The sequence below is a fragment of the Mirounga angustirostris genome, unplaced genomic scaffold (genome assembly GCF_029215605.1).
Source record: "Mirounga angustirostris isolate CCGP_5_RB_7025 unplaced genomic scaffold, mMirAng1.0.hap1 SCAF_14, whole genome shotgun sequence".
In the NCBI taxonomy this organism is placed as follows: Eukaryota; Metazoa; Chordata; class Mammalia; order Carnivora; family Phocidae; genus Mirounga; species Mirounga angustirostris.
The window spans coordinates 23,163,414-23,178,263 of NW_026991722.1; the positions used below are offsets into that span (position 1 = coordinate 23,163,414).

At 41.1% G+C, this 14,850-nt stretch overlaps 1 long non-coding RNA gene across 2 annotated transcripts in view; it reads right to left on the reverse strand.

The window, feature by feature from the left end:
- LOC135362445 (uncharacterized) overlaps positions 1–14,850 on the reverse strand; it is a 54,403-nt gene that overhangs the window by 31,077 nt on the left and 8,476 nt on the right. For both annotated transcript variants that reach the window (XR_010407150.1, XR_010407149.1), the window contains exon 2: positions 9,124–9,304. This is a non-coding gene — a long non-coding RNA (uncharacterized LOC135362445). The remainder of the gene's footprint in view (positions 1–9,123; positions 9,305–14,850) is intronic.

Here is a 14,850-nt window from a genome sequence, read left to right on the forward strand (position 1 = left end):
GCAGGGAGCCCGATGTGGGACTCGATCCCGGGACTCCAGGATCATGACCTGAGCCGAAGGCAGTCGCTTAACCAACTGAGCCACCCAGGCGCCCCCAGGCACTAAATTTTCATCAGAAGTATTTAGTCTGTATTTAAATTTCATAAACTTACAGTTGATAAAGTCAATTCACATGCCTGAGTTTTTTCAAACATACTTAAAAGTTTTTTGCTAACTTTACTAGTTCTTAAACTTAATTTGTTAGAAGTAATTAGAATTCAGCTCAATGGTGCATGTATTCGTTTGCCGTTGGTACTCTAACAAATTATCGCAAATTTGGTGAATTAAAACAAAATGAATTTATTTTGTGACAGTTCTGAAGTCCTAAAACTGAGGTGTTGATAGGGCTGCATTCCTTTGGAGAGCTCTAGGGGAGGACCTGTTGCCTTTCATTTCCCAGCTACTACAGGCTGCCTGCATTCCTTGACTTGCCATCTGCTCCTCATATCGTTCTGACCACTGCTTCCATCATCACACCTCCTTCTCCACCTGATTTTCTCTGATTTTCCTGCTCTGCAGTTATAAGGGCCCTTGTGATTATATTGGGACTACCTGGATAATCCAGGAAAATCTCCCCATCTCAAGATCCCTAACTTAATCACATCTACAAAGTCCTTTTTGCCATACAAAGGAATATTCAGAGGTTTTGGTGAGTAGGTCATGGACATCTTTGGGGGCCATTATTCTGTCTCCCACAGTATGTCAAGAAAGTGAAAGAAGGCTACAATGGTGGCTGGAAAGGGCAAGAAGGCAATAGGGAGAGTTATAGTGATGGCAAGCCAGGAGGGAGCCATATCAGCAAAGTTTTATAGACCATGGCAGGGATTTTGTCCTGTATCTTAAGACCAATGGAGAGTCATTGAATTTGCATTTTGAAAAAAAAAAGTGCATTCTAACTAAAAAATTAAAAATAGACTGAAAGAAGGCAACAACAACAACAACAACAAAAAAACCCACTGAGAATTAGTTTAGACCTTGGGTAGTAATTAGATGATTGAAGGTAATGGCTTGGACTAAAGAGGTGGCTGTAAAGGTGGAGAGAAATGGAAATATTTGAGAGATATTGAGGAAGTAAATTTTGTAGGACTTGGCAATAGATAAGCTAAGCAATGGGGAGTAAGTGTAAGGCCATGTTAAAGATGGTATGTAGGCTTCCAACTTGCTGCACTAGATAGATAATCGTTCAGTTCACCACAACAAAAAACACTGCTCAGACTAGGTTTGTTTGGGGGACAAGGGATGTGGTTTTGAACATGTTGAGTCTGAAGTAACTTTAAGAGAACAAAATAGAAAAGACAGTGGGCAGTTGGAGACAGAAGTGCAGAGTTTCCTCTGGGTTACAGAGGAATTGCAAAGCTTTGGTTCTTAGGGGGTTATTAAAGCCTTGTGTATGAATGAAATCACCTAGAATAGAAGCCAGTAAGGAGAATGCCTAGGACATAGCCTTGAGAGAGTTGAACTTTCAATGTCCAGATAAAAAAAGGGACCAAGAGCCTAGAGCATCACAAAAGCCAAGAAAATATTATTAAAAGAGGGATGTGGTCAATAAGGCTGATTGCTCCTGAGAATTCAGTAAGTGGATTTCTGCGAGACCAATATCAATTCACCTACACTATTAGTCCATAAACTTCTAGTGGAGCAGTTTACACCTGTGAGGCCAGGAGTGCCTACCATGCCTCCCCACCAGGTTTAAGTAAATCATGGCCATGGTAACTGGTTTAGAGGTGGGCACATAAACACAGAGAACTAATGAGATCCATTTGTTGGTACTTCAAGGAAAGAGAATATCACTCTTTCCCACTGTCTTGAAACTTGAGGAGATATAGAGCCTGAAGCAGTTGCTACCATTTAGCTACTAGTCTAGGACTAGAAACAACACTTGGCAGAAAAAAAAGATGATGAGAATCCAAATATTTATGACATCTTTTTGGTTCTAACTCCAGCTGTACCTGAAGCTTGATCTAGCCCTACACTTTCAACCTACATGAGCCAATAAATTATTTTTTTGAATCAGCCAATTAAGTACAAAATGTCACTTACAATAGAAGAATGCTAAATTCTATGGGAGGATAAATGAAATGTAACTTACGTTTAAGACCTTTAGAGAAACTGCCTTATATATTAAGATAATCAGATGTTGACTAAAATTCTCATCATAATCATAAGAGATTATGAAAGCAGATAAGAGAATTTGAGAGCAGGAAAATAAAATAGATAGAAATACCAGAAGAATTTCTATGTTCATGAGCTCCAATATGTGAAGCACTCAGAAATAAATAGAAATATATTAAATTAGAGTTAAAAATTATAGTCCCAGACTGTCTTAAAGTAATTTCTTTACTGTGACCAGAAATCTGTTTCCAAGGTTTTCTTGTTCTCTTTTGTCTTGAGCTTGTATCTTTCATGAGCCCTGAAATGGCAATTTTACAGATGCATGAATTATAATATTCATGATTTCCATGGCATTGTAATTATACTCAGTAATTATAATCTTCATTGACACAAAAGTTACAGACTCCTGGGACTTGCTCAGTAGAACTTAAGACTGTTGCTAGGCACCTCACAAAAGTGATTATCCCCTTTGTGGGAATTGAGGATTTTGACCTTGAATAACTTTTGCATTGGGAAGTTAAAATGTACTGGCCTTGGCTTCTCTGAACCCATTTATTTTTTTTTAATTTTAATTCCAGTATAGTTAACATACAGTGTTATATTAGTACCTGGTGCTCATCATCGTAAGTGCACTCCTTAATCCCCATCATCTATTTCAGCCACCCCCCCCACCCACCTTCCCTCTTGGTAACTAACCACTAGTTTGTTCTCTATAGTTGAGGCTGTTTCTTGGTTTGTCTCTTTTTTCCCTTTGTTTTATGTCTTAAATTCCTCATATGAGTGAAATCATATGGCATTTGTCTTTCTCTGACTTATTTCACTTAGCATTATACTTTCCAGCTCCAACCATGTTGTTGCAAATGGCAAGATTTCATTCTTTTTTATGGCTGAATAATATTCCATTGTGTGTGTGTGTGTGTGTGTGTGTGTGTGTGTATACCATATCTTCTTTATCCATTCATCTATCAATGGACACTTGGGCTGCTTCCATATTTGGCTATTGTAATTAATGCTGCTATAAACACTGGGGTGCATACATCCCGCTGAATTAGTGTTTTTGTATTCTTTGGATAAATACCTAGTACTGGATCATGGGGTAGTTCTAGTTCTATTTTTAACTTTTTGAGGACCCTCCATACTGTTTTTCACAGTGGTTGCACTTGTTTGCTTTCCCACCAATAGTGCCAGAGGGCTCCTTTTTCTCCACGTCCTTACCAAAGCCTGTTGTTTCTTGTGTTTTTTATTTTAGACATTCTGACAGATGTGAGATGATATCTCATTGTAGTTTTGATTTGTATTTCCCTGATGATGAGTAATGTTGAGCATCTTTTCATGTGTCTGTTGTCCATCTGTACATCTTCTTTGGAGAAATGTCTGTTCATGTTTTCTGCCCATTTTTAAACTGAATTATTTCGGGGGGGTGTTGAGTTGTATAAGTTCTTTATATTTTTTGGATACTAGCCCCTTATCTTCTCTGAACCCATTTATTAAAAATTCACCAAGGCATGGGTCTGCCATGACTCAAGAGAATGGATCCAGCAGAAGAAAATCTATGAACATCTACTGAGTACCCACCATATACAAGACAATATGCTAGGCACACTCTGAGACTTGAGGCATTGTCCTTGTTCTCACAGAGCTTGAAAACCTGTGGCAGAAGTAGGACATACTCATGAAGAGTCAAATATCAATATAAAGCAGTATATAACAAGTGATAAAAAGAATTGTGCAAACAATAAGAACTTAGATGCTGGAAGAACAAGAAATCAGCATGAGGTAGAATGCCTTGAGGGTAGGCACAAGTGAATGGGCAGAAGTAAAGAACTCCACAGGCAGAAAGCTCTGTATTAACAAACAAGCAGAGGGAAAGATGTTGGTAGGTAACTGTATTATAGAGCAGTCTGCTGAAGCAATGATTTTTAGAGTTTTAGTTGGGGGAGGTGGCTTGAAGAGATTAGGAAGTCATTAAATGACAACCTATAAAATTTAGGCTCTATCTTGTAGGAAATGAAGTACTAAAAACTGCTGAATACTAAGTCCATGGAAACAGACCATCTCTCTTCCTCAGTATCAAAGCCATCATAGCTACGAACATGAGAGCCTGGACTTGGTTTGTATGTGAAATAAACTTTTTTGTTGATCAACACAGTGTAAAATGAAAAGTGAGATATTGGAGGTTAGGACTGGGTCGTAGGAAATTGGGGCATTGTACCGACAAAGCTAGTTTTGCATCTTACTGTTAGCTGCTATGTGGAGGATGGATTTAACAAGGATGAGACTAAAAGGAGCCCAGGTAGAAGGCCATTGCAAAGCCCTAGGCAAGAGTTCATGAGGGCCTATCTGAAGGTGGTGACCATGGGACTGGGGAGAAGGAAATGGGTTTGAGGGATAGTTAAAAGCAACATTATTAAGACTTGATGACCATCACTGACTGTCAGGGGTGATGAGAAGGGAGGATTCTAGAATGACCCCCAGGTTTCTGACCTGAGGGGATAGGGTGGGAAGTGGAACCATTAACCAGGGTATAGGACAAGATACAGCTTTGGGAGAGAAAGATGATGGGTTCAGTGTTACATACTGTGTAAATCAGGACTCCCTGGCTGCAAGCCATGGAAACACATGTCAAACTACCTTAGGCAATTTCACGGTTCATAAAACTGGATGATGGAAAGGAAGAAGTAGCAAAGACTTCATAACTACATCTAAAACCATCAGGATGTGCTCCCTGTCCTGCCCCATCTCTCTCTCCACTTGGCTTCCACCTGTACTTAGGGCTCATTCTCTCAAGGCCCTCCAAGTGGCAAGGGACATGTCTGCCTCTGTCCTGGAATCTAAGAAGAAAGAGAGCTACAGCTTCCACTGCCACATTGAAAAATCCCAGAAAAGAGACCCCAAGGAATAAAAGAATGAATGAAATAGTCTAAGTCCCTGGTCTTGAGGAATTATAGTCATAAAAGCACAGAAACTTGAGGCCATCTCCAGTACCTCTGGAAGGCTGAAACCTGGTACATATTAGGAGTTCAATATTATGCTTGTTAAATCAAAAGATGATTAATGGCACTTTTCATGAGTAAGATCATTTGGCATTTATGAAATAGTTTGGTTGCATACATTTTGTCCATTACGTAGACTAGAGCAAGGCAGTCCTCTGTCCCCACACCTAACTCATGCATCAAAATGTAACACATTGGTGGAATTTTCTTTTTTTTTTTAAGATTTTATTTATTCATTAGAGAGAGAGCAAAAAAAGGGGGAACAGCAGGCAGAAGGAGAGGGAGAGGGAGAAGCAGGCTCCCCATTGAGCAGAGAGCCCATGGGGCTCAATCCCAGGACCCTGGGATCATGACCTGAGCTAAAGGCAGACACTTAACTGACTGAGCCACCCAGGCGCTTCCTTCTAGGTGGGATTTTCTGATGGAAAGGCCACTTTCTAGCTGCAGTCATACTCCACTCACAATGCCTGGGAGAGCTCCTTCTGGCTACAGGAGCCAGAATACATGTTCTGCTTCTCACCAAAAATTCCTTCCTAGGGCGCCTGGGTGGCTCAGGTGGTTGAGAGACTGCCTTCGGCTCAGGTCATGATCCCAGAGTCCGGGATCGAGCCCCGCATTGGGCTCCCTGCTCGGCAGGGAGTCTGCTTCTCCCTCTGACCCTCCCCCCTCTCATGTGCTCGCTCTCTCTCTCTCATTCTCTCTCTCAAAGAAATAAATAAAATCTTTAAAAAGAAAAAATTCCTTCCTACCCACCACCACCACTGCTGCCACCACCATTGAGATTTTCCCAACTTGCCCTCAACATTATTACTTACCAGTTGGGAGAGAAGGTTCAGAGCCCTAGCAGACCACTTTTAAACACCATAGAACAAACTTTAAACTATCACAGTAAAAGCTGGTTTCTCTTCATGATTAAGTTCCTTTCAAGGCAAAGACTGGATGGGAACACTCAACAGTTATAAACGGAAATCAGCTTCCAGACCTACAGTCTTCAGTATTGCCTTTTGTCTGAACCTCAGTGTATTTCTTTTACTTGGTTTTATTTGCTTAGGCTGTCAGTAACACTTACTGAGGGCTACTCTATTATGCATGATACCATACTGAACACTAAAAGATGTATAAAAGCAGCCAGGTCTGCCCAGGGCACAGTCCAAAGAATGACAAGAACAGTAATTATTTGCTAAATCTAGATCAGACCACTTCATCTCAGTGTCTAGATTCCGGTGCCCTTGAATCTCTTCCTTCTGATCCTATGGGACCCCACACAGATTCACAAATGGCCATGATCATTTTTCTCTGACTTTATGGTGGCTTCCAGTTCATTCATCATTTTAAAAGCATATCTGCTTTCCCTGCTGCTACCGTCACACCTCCGGTCATAACTAGGTTGTTGTGGCCTTCACTATAGCCATACATTTATTTTGTTCCAGCTGCACAGTGGAATGCCCCCCCACACATACACACCTGTGATGTACTCTATTACCAGACCACAAAATAACTCCACTCCCAAACTCCATTTCATAGAAAACTCTAAAGATTTAGTTCTTCATTCCACTTGTTTTTTATTATAACCCTCTTGCCAACCACTCTGGAACTTGTCTATAGATACTACCTTAACAGTTAAGACTGTTGGGGCACCTGGGGGACTCAGAATCTTGATTTTGGCTCAAGTCATGATCTCAGGGTTGTGAGATTGAGCCCTGAGTCGGGCTCCACGCTGGGCATGGAGCCTACTTAAGATTCTCTCTCTCTCTGCCCCTAACCTCCTCCCTCTCTAAAAGCAAAGAAACAGGGGTGCCTGGGTGGCTCAGTTGGTTAAGCGACTGCTTTCGGCTCAGGTCATGATCCTGGAGTCCCTGGATCGAGTCCCACATCAGGCTCCCTGCTCAGCAGGGAGTCTGCTTCTCCCTCTCCCACTCCCCGTTTGTGTTCCCTCTCTCGCTGTGTCTTTCTCTGTCAAATAAATAAAATCTTTAAAAAAAAAAAAAGGGCGCCTGGGTGGCTCAGTTGGTTAAGCAACTGCCTTCGGCTCAGGTCATGATCCTGGAGTCCCGGGATCGAGTCCCGCATCAGGCTCCCTGCTCGGCAGGGAGTCTGCTTCTCCCTCTGACCCTCCCCCCTCTCATGTGCTCTCTCTCATTCTCTCTCTCTCAAATAAATAAATAAAATCTTTAAAAACAAAAAAACAAAAAAACAAAGAAACAAACAAGCAAACAAAAACAGTATAACACTGTTAAAACCTCTAGGAACTGGGCCAGAAGACCTTCTAGAAACCTTCACCCCTACCATCCCTGAGCCTCCTGCTTTCCTGCCTTAACACACCCTCTCCCCACTCAGGTCTATTATTTCCCTTTGGGGTACTCACTCTAAGGGGGTTTGTGGTTTCTCTAACAGCTCAGAAGTCTGGGGCCTAGAGTGAGGGCAGAGTGGGCTATGCCCCTCAAAGGGGCCCACACCAGTCTGGATTCACAGCAAACAATTTAGGCCTCTGCCCCTGGGGTTCCCTCTACACAAAGATAATTTATGGTCAGTTGTTTGGAAGTCAGAGCTATTTTCCTAAGGAAACGACCTAAAAGGAGTATGTAGGTGCCCAGAAGAACTCATAAAAGTCCACTTGACTCACATACCTCATCTGGGGTTCTAACCGTACTCTAGAACCTACCTAACAGTACACCACAGTTCCTATGGTTTCTATGGAAAAAGGAGTTCTGAATTCCAGCTGTGAACATACCTCTGCCTCTGCCACCAGCAGGAACAGCCCAGCATTCACCTTCCACAGCCTGCCAACCCAATGGTAGGGAAACGCCAGAAGCCTAGAGTGTTTTATTCTTAAGAAAGGGCTTGGGGTGAGGGGAACTCTGGGAGGTGGAACCAGGCTGTGGAGAATGGAGAGTTGGGTTCAGGGTGAAAGATCCCAGCTGCCTCTGGGTTTTAGGGTCTTCCAGAAATGCAGGCTGCTCCCCTGAGCTTTAACCCAGAAGACAAGCCTGGTCCGCACTACAGCATTGCTGCTACAAAGAACAGGTGGGGGGGTTCCAGTGGAAGAGGGGTGGGAACTAAGGAAAATGTGTCTGTGGGTTTCTATGTGAGGTCAAATAAGGAGTTAAAAAAACAAACAAACAAACTTAAAAACTAAAGCTAGATCAGTACTATGATCAGTACTATGTTTGTTAAGGAGGTCAAATCAAATTTAATAGACTATATCATAGCCTTCTGAAACACGCAGCTCACAGAAACATTTAGTGTTGGTAAGTCCCCTTGGACGTGACCCTTTTGCAGACATGTGAGAACATTTGACTTTATGTCCAATCTCTCTCTCTTATTTGCACTTTAATTAATACTTTGCTTGTGTAGACTCAGGGTAAATTTATTTACAAATAAAAAAATTTAAGTGTGGAGGGGCGCCTGGGTGGCTCAGTCCTTAAGCGTCTGCCTTTGGCTCAGGTCTTGATCCCAGGGTCCTGGGATCGAGCCCCGCATCAGGCTCCCTGCTCTGCGGGAGGCCTGCTTCTCCCTCTCCCACTCCCCCTGCTTGTGTTCCCTCTCTCGCTGTGTCTCTCTCTGTCAAATAAATAAATAAACCTGAAACCTATTTAAAAAAAAAAAATTTAAGTGTGGAGAAAACAAGTATGAGCCTCTATTTTATTTCCTTGGATTTGTTTGAAAGGTCAAGAAAAAAATGTTTTCCTAGGTTGTGGAGGAGGGAGATGTTTTCCGTACAGTAGTTCCCCCCCCACCTATCCACAGGGAATAGCTTCCAAAATCCTCGGTGAATGCCTGAAACCGCAGATAGTACTGAACCCTATATAGGTTTTTCCTATACATATATACCTGTGATAAAGTATTACTTATAACTTCAGCACAGTAACAGATTAAGAATAACAATAATAAAAAGAACCATTATAAATTAATGTAATGTAATAAAAGTTATGAGACTGTGATCTCTGTCTCTCAAAATATCTTACTGTACTGTACTCACCCTTATTGAGACGATCCGAGATGAGAACATGTCTACGTGATGAGCTGAAGTGACGTGATGATGCAGGCACTGTGACGTAAGGGTAGGCGACTACGAACCTTCTGACCATGCGTCAGCAGGAGGAGCACCTGCCTGCCTCCAGTTGGCTATTGATGGGGCTGAAATCAAGGGAAGCAAAACCCTGGAAAGCAAAACCGTAAATAAAGGGGGACTGCTGTATGTTTAATAATTCCTGTTTGGAAGCTCAAAAAAGTACATTTTAAATGACAATAGTAATATGTGGGTTTGTTTATTGCAAGTACCAATGGATTTTTTATATTTTTTTAGTTTTTTTTTTTATTTTTATTTTTTTTTTTTAAGATTTTATTTATTTATTTGAGAGAGAGAATGAGAGGGGGGAGGGTCAGAGAGAGAGGCAGACTCCCTGCTGAGCAGGGAGCCCAACGTGGGACTCGATCCCGGGACTCCAGGATCATGACCTGAGCCGAAGGCAGTCACTTAACCAACTGAGCCACCCAGGCGCCCGAGTTTTATTTTTTTTATTTTAATTCCAGTATACAGTGTATTATTAGTTTCAGGGGTAGGAGATAGTGATTTAACAATTCCATACATTTCTCAGTGCTCGTCATCATAAGTGTACTCTTTGATCCCCATCACGAATTTCACCCATCCCCCTACCCACTGAATGGATGTAAATAAGGATTGTTGTATCTTATCTAAGTCCCCTCTCTAATTCTACATGTTAGATATTCTGATGTCAAACTACTTTCACGTGACCACATACCAGAAGTGAAAAAAGAGAAAGATGATTTAGAAAATTTACCAGATTCAGGAAAGGTTGGATCCGATGGGCTATTTTGTGTGCCAGAATCCTAGTAGCTTTGGTAATGAATTAACAGATAAATAGTTCCATAACTTCTTAGATTCAATCAATTCCACAATAGTTTCTGAGACAATTATGTGCTAAGCAGTGTAGTGTGTGATATGGAGAAATACACACAAAAACACACTGCATGGCCCCATCACCTGTGGAGTTTATATATCTTTATTCAATTTACATGCTTGAAAAAGTAGAGATCTCTCTTTCACATGGAACCAACTCCCACACCAAGTGCCTCTTGCTCTCTGAGAGAAGGGGCAGGAGCCCAGGTGAGCTCCAGGAAATGGTTATTATTTGAATGGACTGAATGGTCACTTTGGAAAGCCCACAGAGGTTAAGCCTCGCCCTCATAAGAGACTGTGAAGAAACTGGACTGCTTTTTTTTTTTTTTCAGGGTTTTCTTTTTTTTTTTTTAATTTTTTTATTCTTATGTTAATCCCCATACATTACATCATTAGTTTTAGATGAAGTGTTCCATGATTCATTGTTTGTGCGTAACACCCAGTGCTCCATGCAGAATGTGCCCTCCTCAATACCCACCACCAGGCCAACCCATCCTCCCACCCCCCTCCCCTCTAGAACCCTCAGTTTGTTTTTCAGAGGAAACTGGACTGCTTTTGAAGCAGGGGGGTGTGGGTCATTGGGGAACGATTGGGAAACAATGCGAGAGAAGAGATGGTGTTTGGAAAGATGGTCCTGCCAGTGGTGTGGGGTGAATAGGAGGCAAGTCACTAATTATGAGCTCACTGCAGTCTCTGTGGGGGAGGTGGGAGGGTCAGCACCAGCATGGTGGCATGAAAATGAAGGGAGTCACACAAAAGGCGCGTCAACAGGAACACTGATCTAACGCACAGTTCACTAGACCAAGAAGGAGACAGTCCATTTCCCTTTTAAAGCTCTAATCTTGGGTCTTTTCTCTTGAGCCATTTCTTCACCACCTTTCTTTTGTATCTGTTTAAATTATTATAAAAGTGCATATGTTTTATTTTGGAAAATTTGAAAAGTACAGAGACAATATGAAGAAGGCATTGAAAAGCACCTGTCTTCTCACCGCCCAGAGATGATCTAAAGATAACCATTTTGGTGTATTTTTTTTCCCCAGCCATAACTGGTGCCTTTAGGAGCAATTATTAAACAGGGTGAGTGAGGTAGAGTACAAAGATAAAACAGCTTGATTTTTTTCTCCCTACCACTGCCTTCAAGCTTGCTTCCTCAGTTCTCCCTGCTCGGCCCTACGCCATGATGCAGGCTGAGTCACAGCTGGCCCGTCACTTTCAGATACTAGAACCCTCGCATGTGCAGAAATGAAAAAGTCCCCTGTGATCTACATTAAGGCAATGCTTCTCTCTTTTGTGAGCCCAGTCCTTTCTGGAGCTCGGGGACTTGGAGCTGAGAAGGAGGCAATGGCCCTGGTCTTTCCTACTCTTTGTCCCTCCCCACAGATCCCATGGGAAAATCCACATGCATTTACCCCAAAGGTAAAAGCAAGGCCTGGGTCCCCCCTCCTGCTGCCCCCCTCCATCTGCCCCCCCTCCATCTGCCAAGCCAGCTTCCCACCTTCAGATACCTCCAAGGGCAGCATCCAGCACAATCGGATCCCTATAAGCACACTCTAAACTATAAATTCCCTTCAAATAAAACCTCTCATAGAGATTGTTCCTGGTGGGAGTGGTGAGTGCTAGGCTTCTTTAATTTTTCTTCTCATTTTTAAAACTTATACTAAATACTATGGGACTGTGTCTTAACCCCTTTCTTGAGAATATGGGGATACTCTTATCAATTATTCTCAGCTTCTGTCTATTCAATAACAGACAAAAGAAAAAGTTCCATTTCACATCCTAGTACATATATATACACACACACAAAAATGATAATAATAATTGGAACCACATCACATCATTTTGCATCCTACTTGAGTTCCATTAGTATCATAGGGTAAGCATTTCCCATGTCAAGTATTTTCCAAAAACGTGGTTTTTATTGGCTCATAATTTTTCATTATACAACCGTCCATTTCTCCTTAATTATTCAACCATCACCCAATTAGACATTTACAATTAGGCTAATATAATTATCTCTGCAATAAACATCCTTGCATGTAACCTTGTTCACATCTTTGATTATATCCTTAGGATAATTCCCCTAGAAGGAAAATGTTTCAATCAAAAGTTATGGAGATTTGTAAGGCCCTTGATACATAGAGCACCTTCAAGAGAACTGGAATACCCTTCACACACATTGTACCTGAGCAGTTTTACCATATTTTTCACCTTTGCAATTTGATTAGTGAAATAGCATATCTAATGGTTTTGATTTATATTTTTTGGACTGTTATTGAGGCAGATTCTTATTTATTGTATTTTTTGTATTTTTTCTCCTGCAAGTGGTTCATGGCCTCTGCTCATTTTTTTTCTTGAAATGTTAGTATTTTCTTACTGATGTGTAAACTCTCTCCATGTAATAAGAATAGTTACTTTTTTTTTTTTGTAGTGTTGTATTTGTTTCAAATATTTCCCAATTTGTTTGGTTTGATTTTGTTTATAATTTTTTCACTTGCAGAAACATTTAACTTCTGTTCAATCAGATCTGTTGGTGTCTTTTCATATAACCTAGCCTAAATGGAAAAGGATTTATTAGAAGGATAGTAGTTAGCTCACAGAAATTTAAAAAGAAATCCTACAGAAATCAGGGCAACTCTGTGGATTTTAGGAAATGAAACTAATCTCAACATCATCAAACTTATAAATCTATCCTTCTGCTTCTCTCATTTCCTATGGTCTCCATTTGGCTTCATATATTCCTACCATCAGCTTTCTCCAGATTGATATCCTTTTAGCTTCTATACCCAGAGAGGCCACGAGGACTTATCTTCAGGTAGAAAAATCCTAGAGAAGGACTCTGGCTAGCTCCGCCACGTGCCAAGTTCACCTCCAGGCCAGTCATTGTGCCAAGAAAATAAAGGACTCTGATTTGCCAGATAAAGGGTATATCAAGAGAGAATAGAGCAGCTAACCTGAAGGGAAGAATGGGTTAAAGCACTAGGCAGACAAAGCAAAATAAAGCAGAAAAAAATGAAAAACCAAATGTCCGTTAGAGATTTGTCCTTCATACTTTCTTCTACTAGTTTGATACTTCTTTCTTCATCCTGAAATCAATGAACTTTTCTTCTGGATTTCATTTTTTACATTTGACTCTATCTTCACCAAATCCTCATCCCTCCTCCTGATATTCACTTCATCATTTCCACTGGCTTGGCTATGGCCTAGTTCAAGGCCCTGTGCCTTTGTGTATGGTCTACTGAGCTCATTTTCCTGATTCCCCCCACCTCCCCCCACACACAGTCTCCCCTTCCTCAGTTCATCCTGCATGCCATCACAAAATCGATGATCCCAAAATACCACATCCATCCCTTTAATGATGTCATTTTCCTCTGCCAAGCCTCCCTGTGCACCACCCATTTACTAGAGAGGAAATGACAGCTAATGTGACAATGAAAATGTCTCACACAGCCTTCAGAACTCTGCTTGGTAGATAAAATCTCCATTGGATAGTGGGGAAACTGAGGCTCAGAGAAGCAAAATCACTAAGTAACATGTTGTTTGGAGGTGGCAGAGCTGGGACTTAATCTATGCTGCCTGAATCCTTACCCCAGAAACCAAGCTCCTCACAGTGGACGGGTCTCCAAGTAGAGTCTAAACAGCTTAAACTTTTTCAAATTTCCAGGCTTTGCTTCCTTTTGTTGCCATACCTCTATCTCTCACTTTCATCAAACCTATTTGCCTCCCAGTCCCACCACCACTACTCCCAAGCCTGCCAGCTTCTCTTTTGCCTTCCTCTCTTTACTTGGGGTAAAGAAGTACTTTCTCGCCAATGCTCTGCCTACCCACCCCACACCCCCGCCCCACTCTTCATCTATTGAGAGTTCACCTCCCCTGAATCTCTGTTTAATTTCACTTCTTCCATAAAGTCTTTCCTGATCATCTCACAAAAATAGTTCTTTTTCAAAATGCCTAAACTATGCTTCTCTGACACCCACTTAATTGTCTTTTTGCCCATGTGCTTTTTAACTTTTGACCATCCTGCCAGCTAGATTGTGAGCCTCTTGGGATCAAGCCCATGCCTCATATTTCTTTGTATTCCCACATGCTTAGTTCAAGGACTTATGAGTCAATACTTGTTGATCCATGTCTGTTTCCTCCAACCTGCTGTCTTAGGAGACATAATAATTCTGAAGGATTTTCCTCTTCTTCCTCTCCTCTCTTAGTTTAATGTTAAGCCTTTTTGTCAAATCTTTGACCTTTCCTATTAGGATCAGTGACTTTCATGAGTGAAGAGAATATCAATTATAAAATTCTGAGATTGTAGATAAATATATCGGGAAATTTTAACTAGCATATATGTAGTTTACCTTCTCATAAACATGCAAAGGGAACCTGCTACCACAAGTTATTGATATATCTTAATAATAGTTCATAGCATCTAAAGAGACAGGAAATCAATTTTAAAGGACATTGCATTAAACTTTTCATCCATTACTATTCACTTTCTAGTAGGTTTTACAATATTATTTGATATAATAAATTAGCTGTTATGGGGAGACGATATTTTTGAAGAATGTGGAGAAAATCATCTAAAGATTGTTTCATTTGATGGAGGTTTAGAGCATCTGTTTCAACTGGCATTGCTTTGGAAATTGCAAGAAACTTTGGAGATGATAAATGTTTACAATTTGTATCTACATTGTTACTAACACAATAGCCTGTTAAATCCCTTGCCATGAATATGAACAGACTGCAGGCCATCCACGTTATTTACCAAGAGGGAAACAGACATTATTCACAAATTTT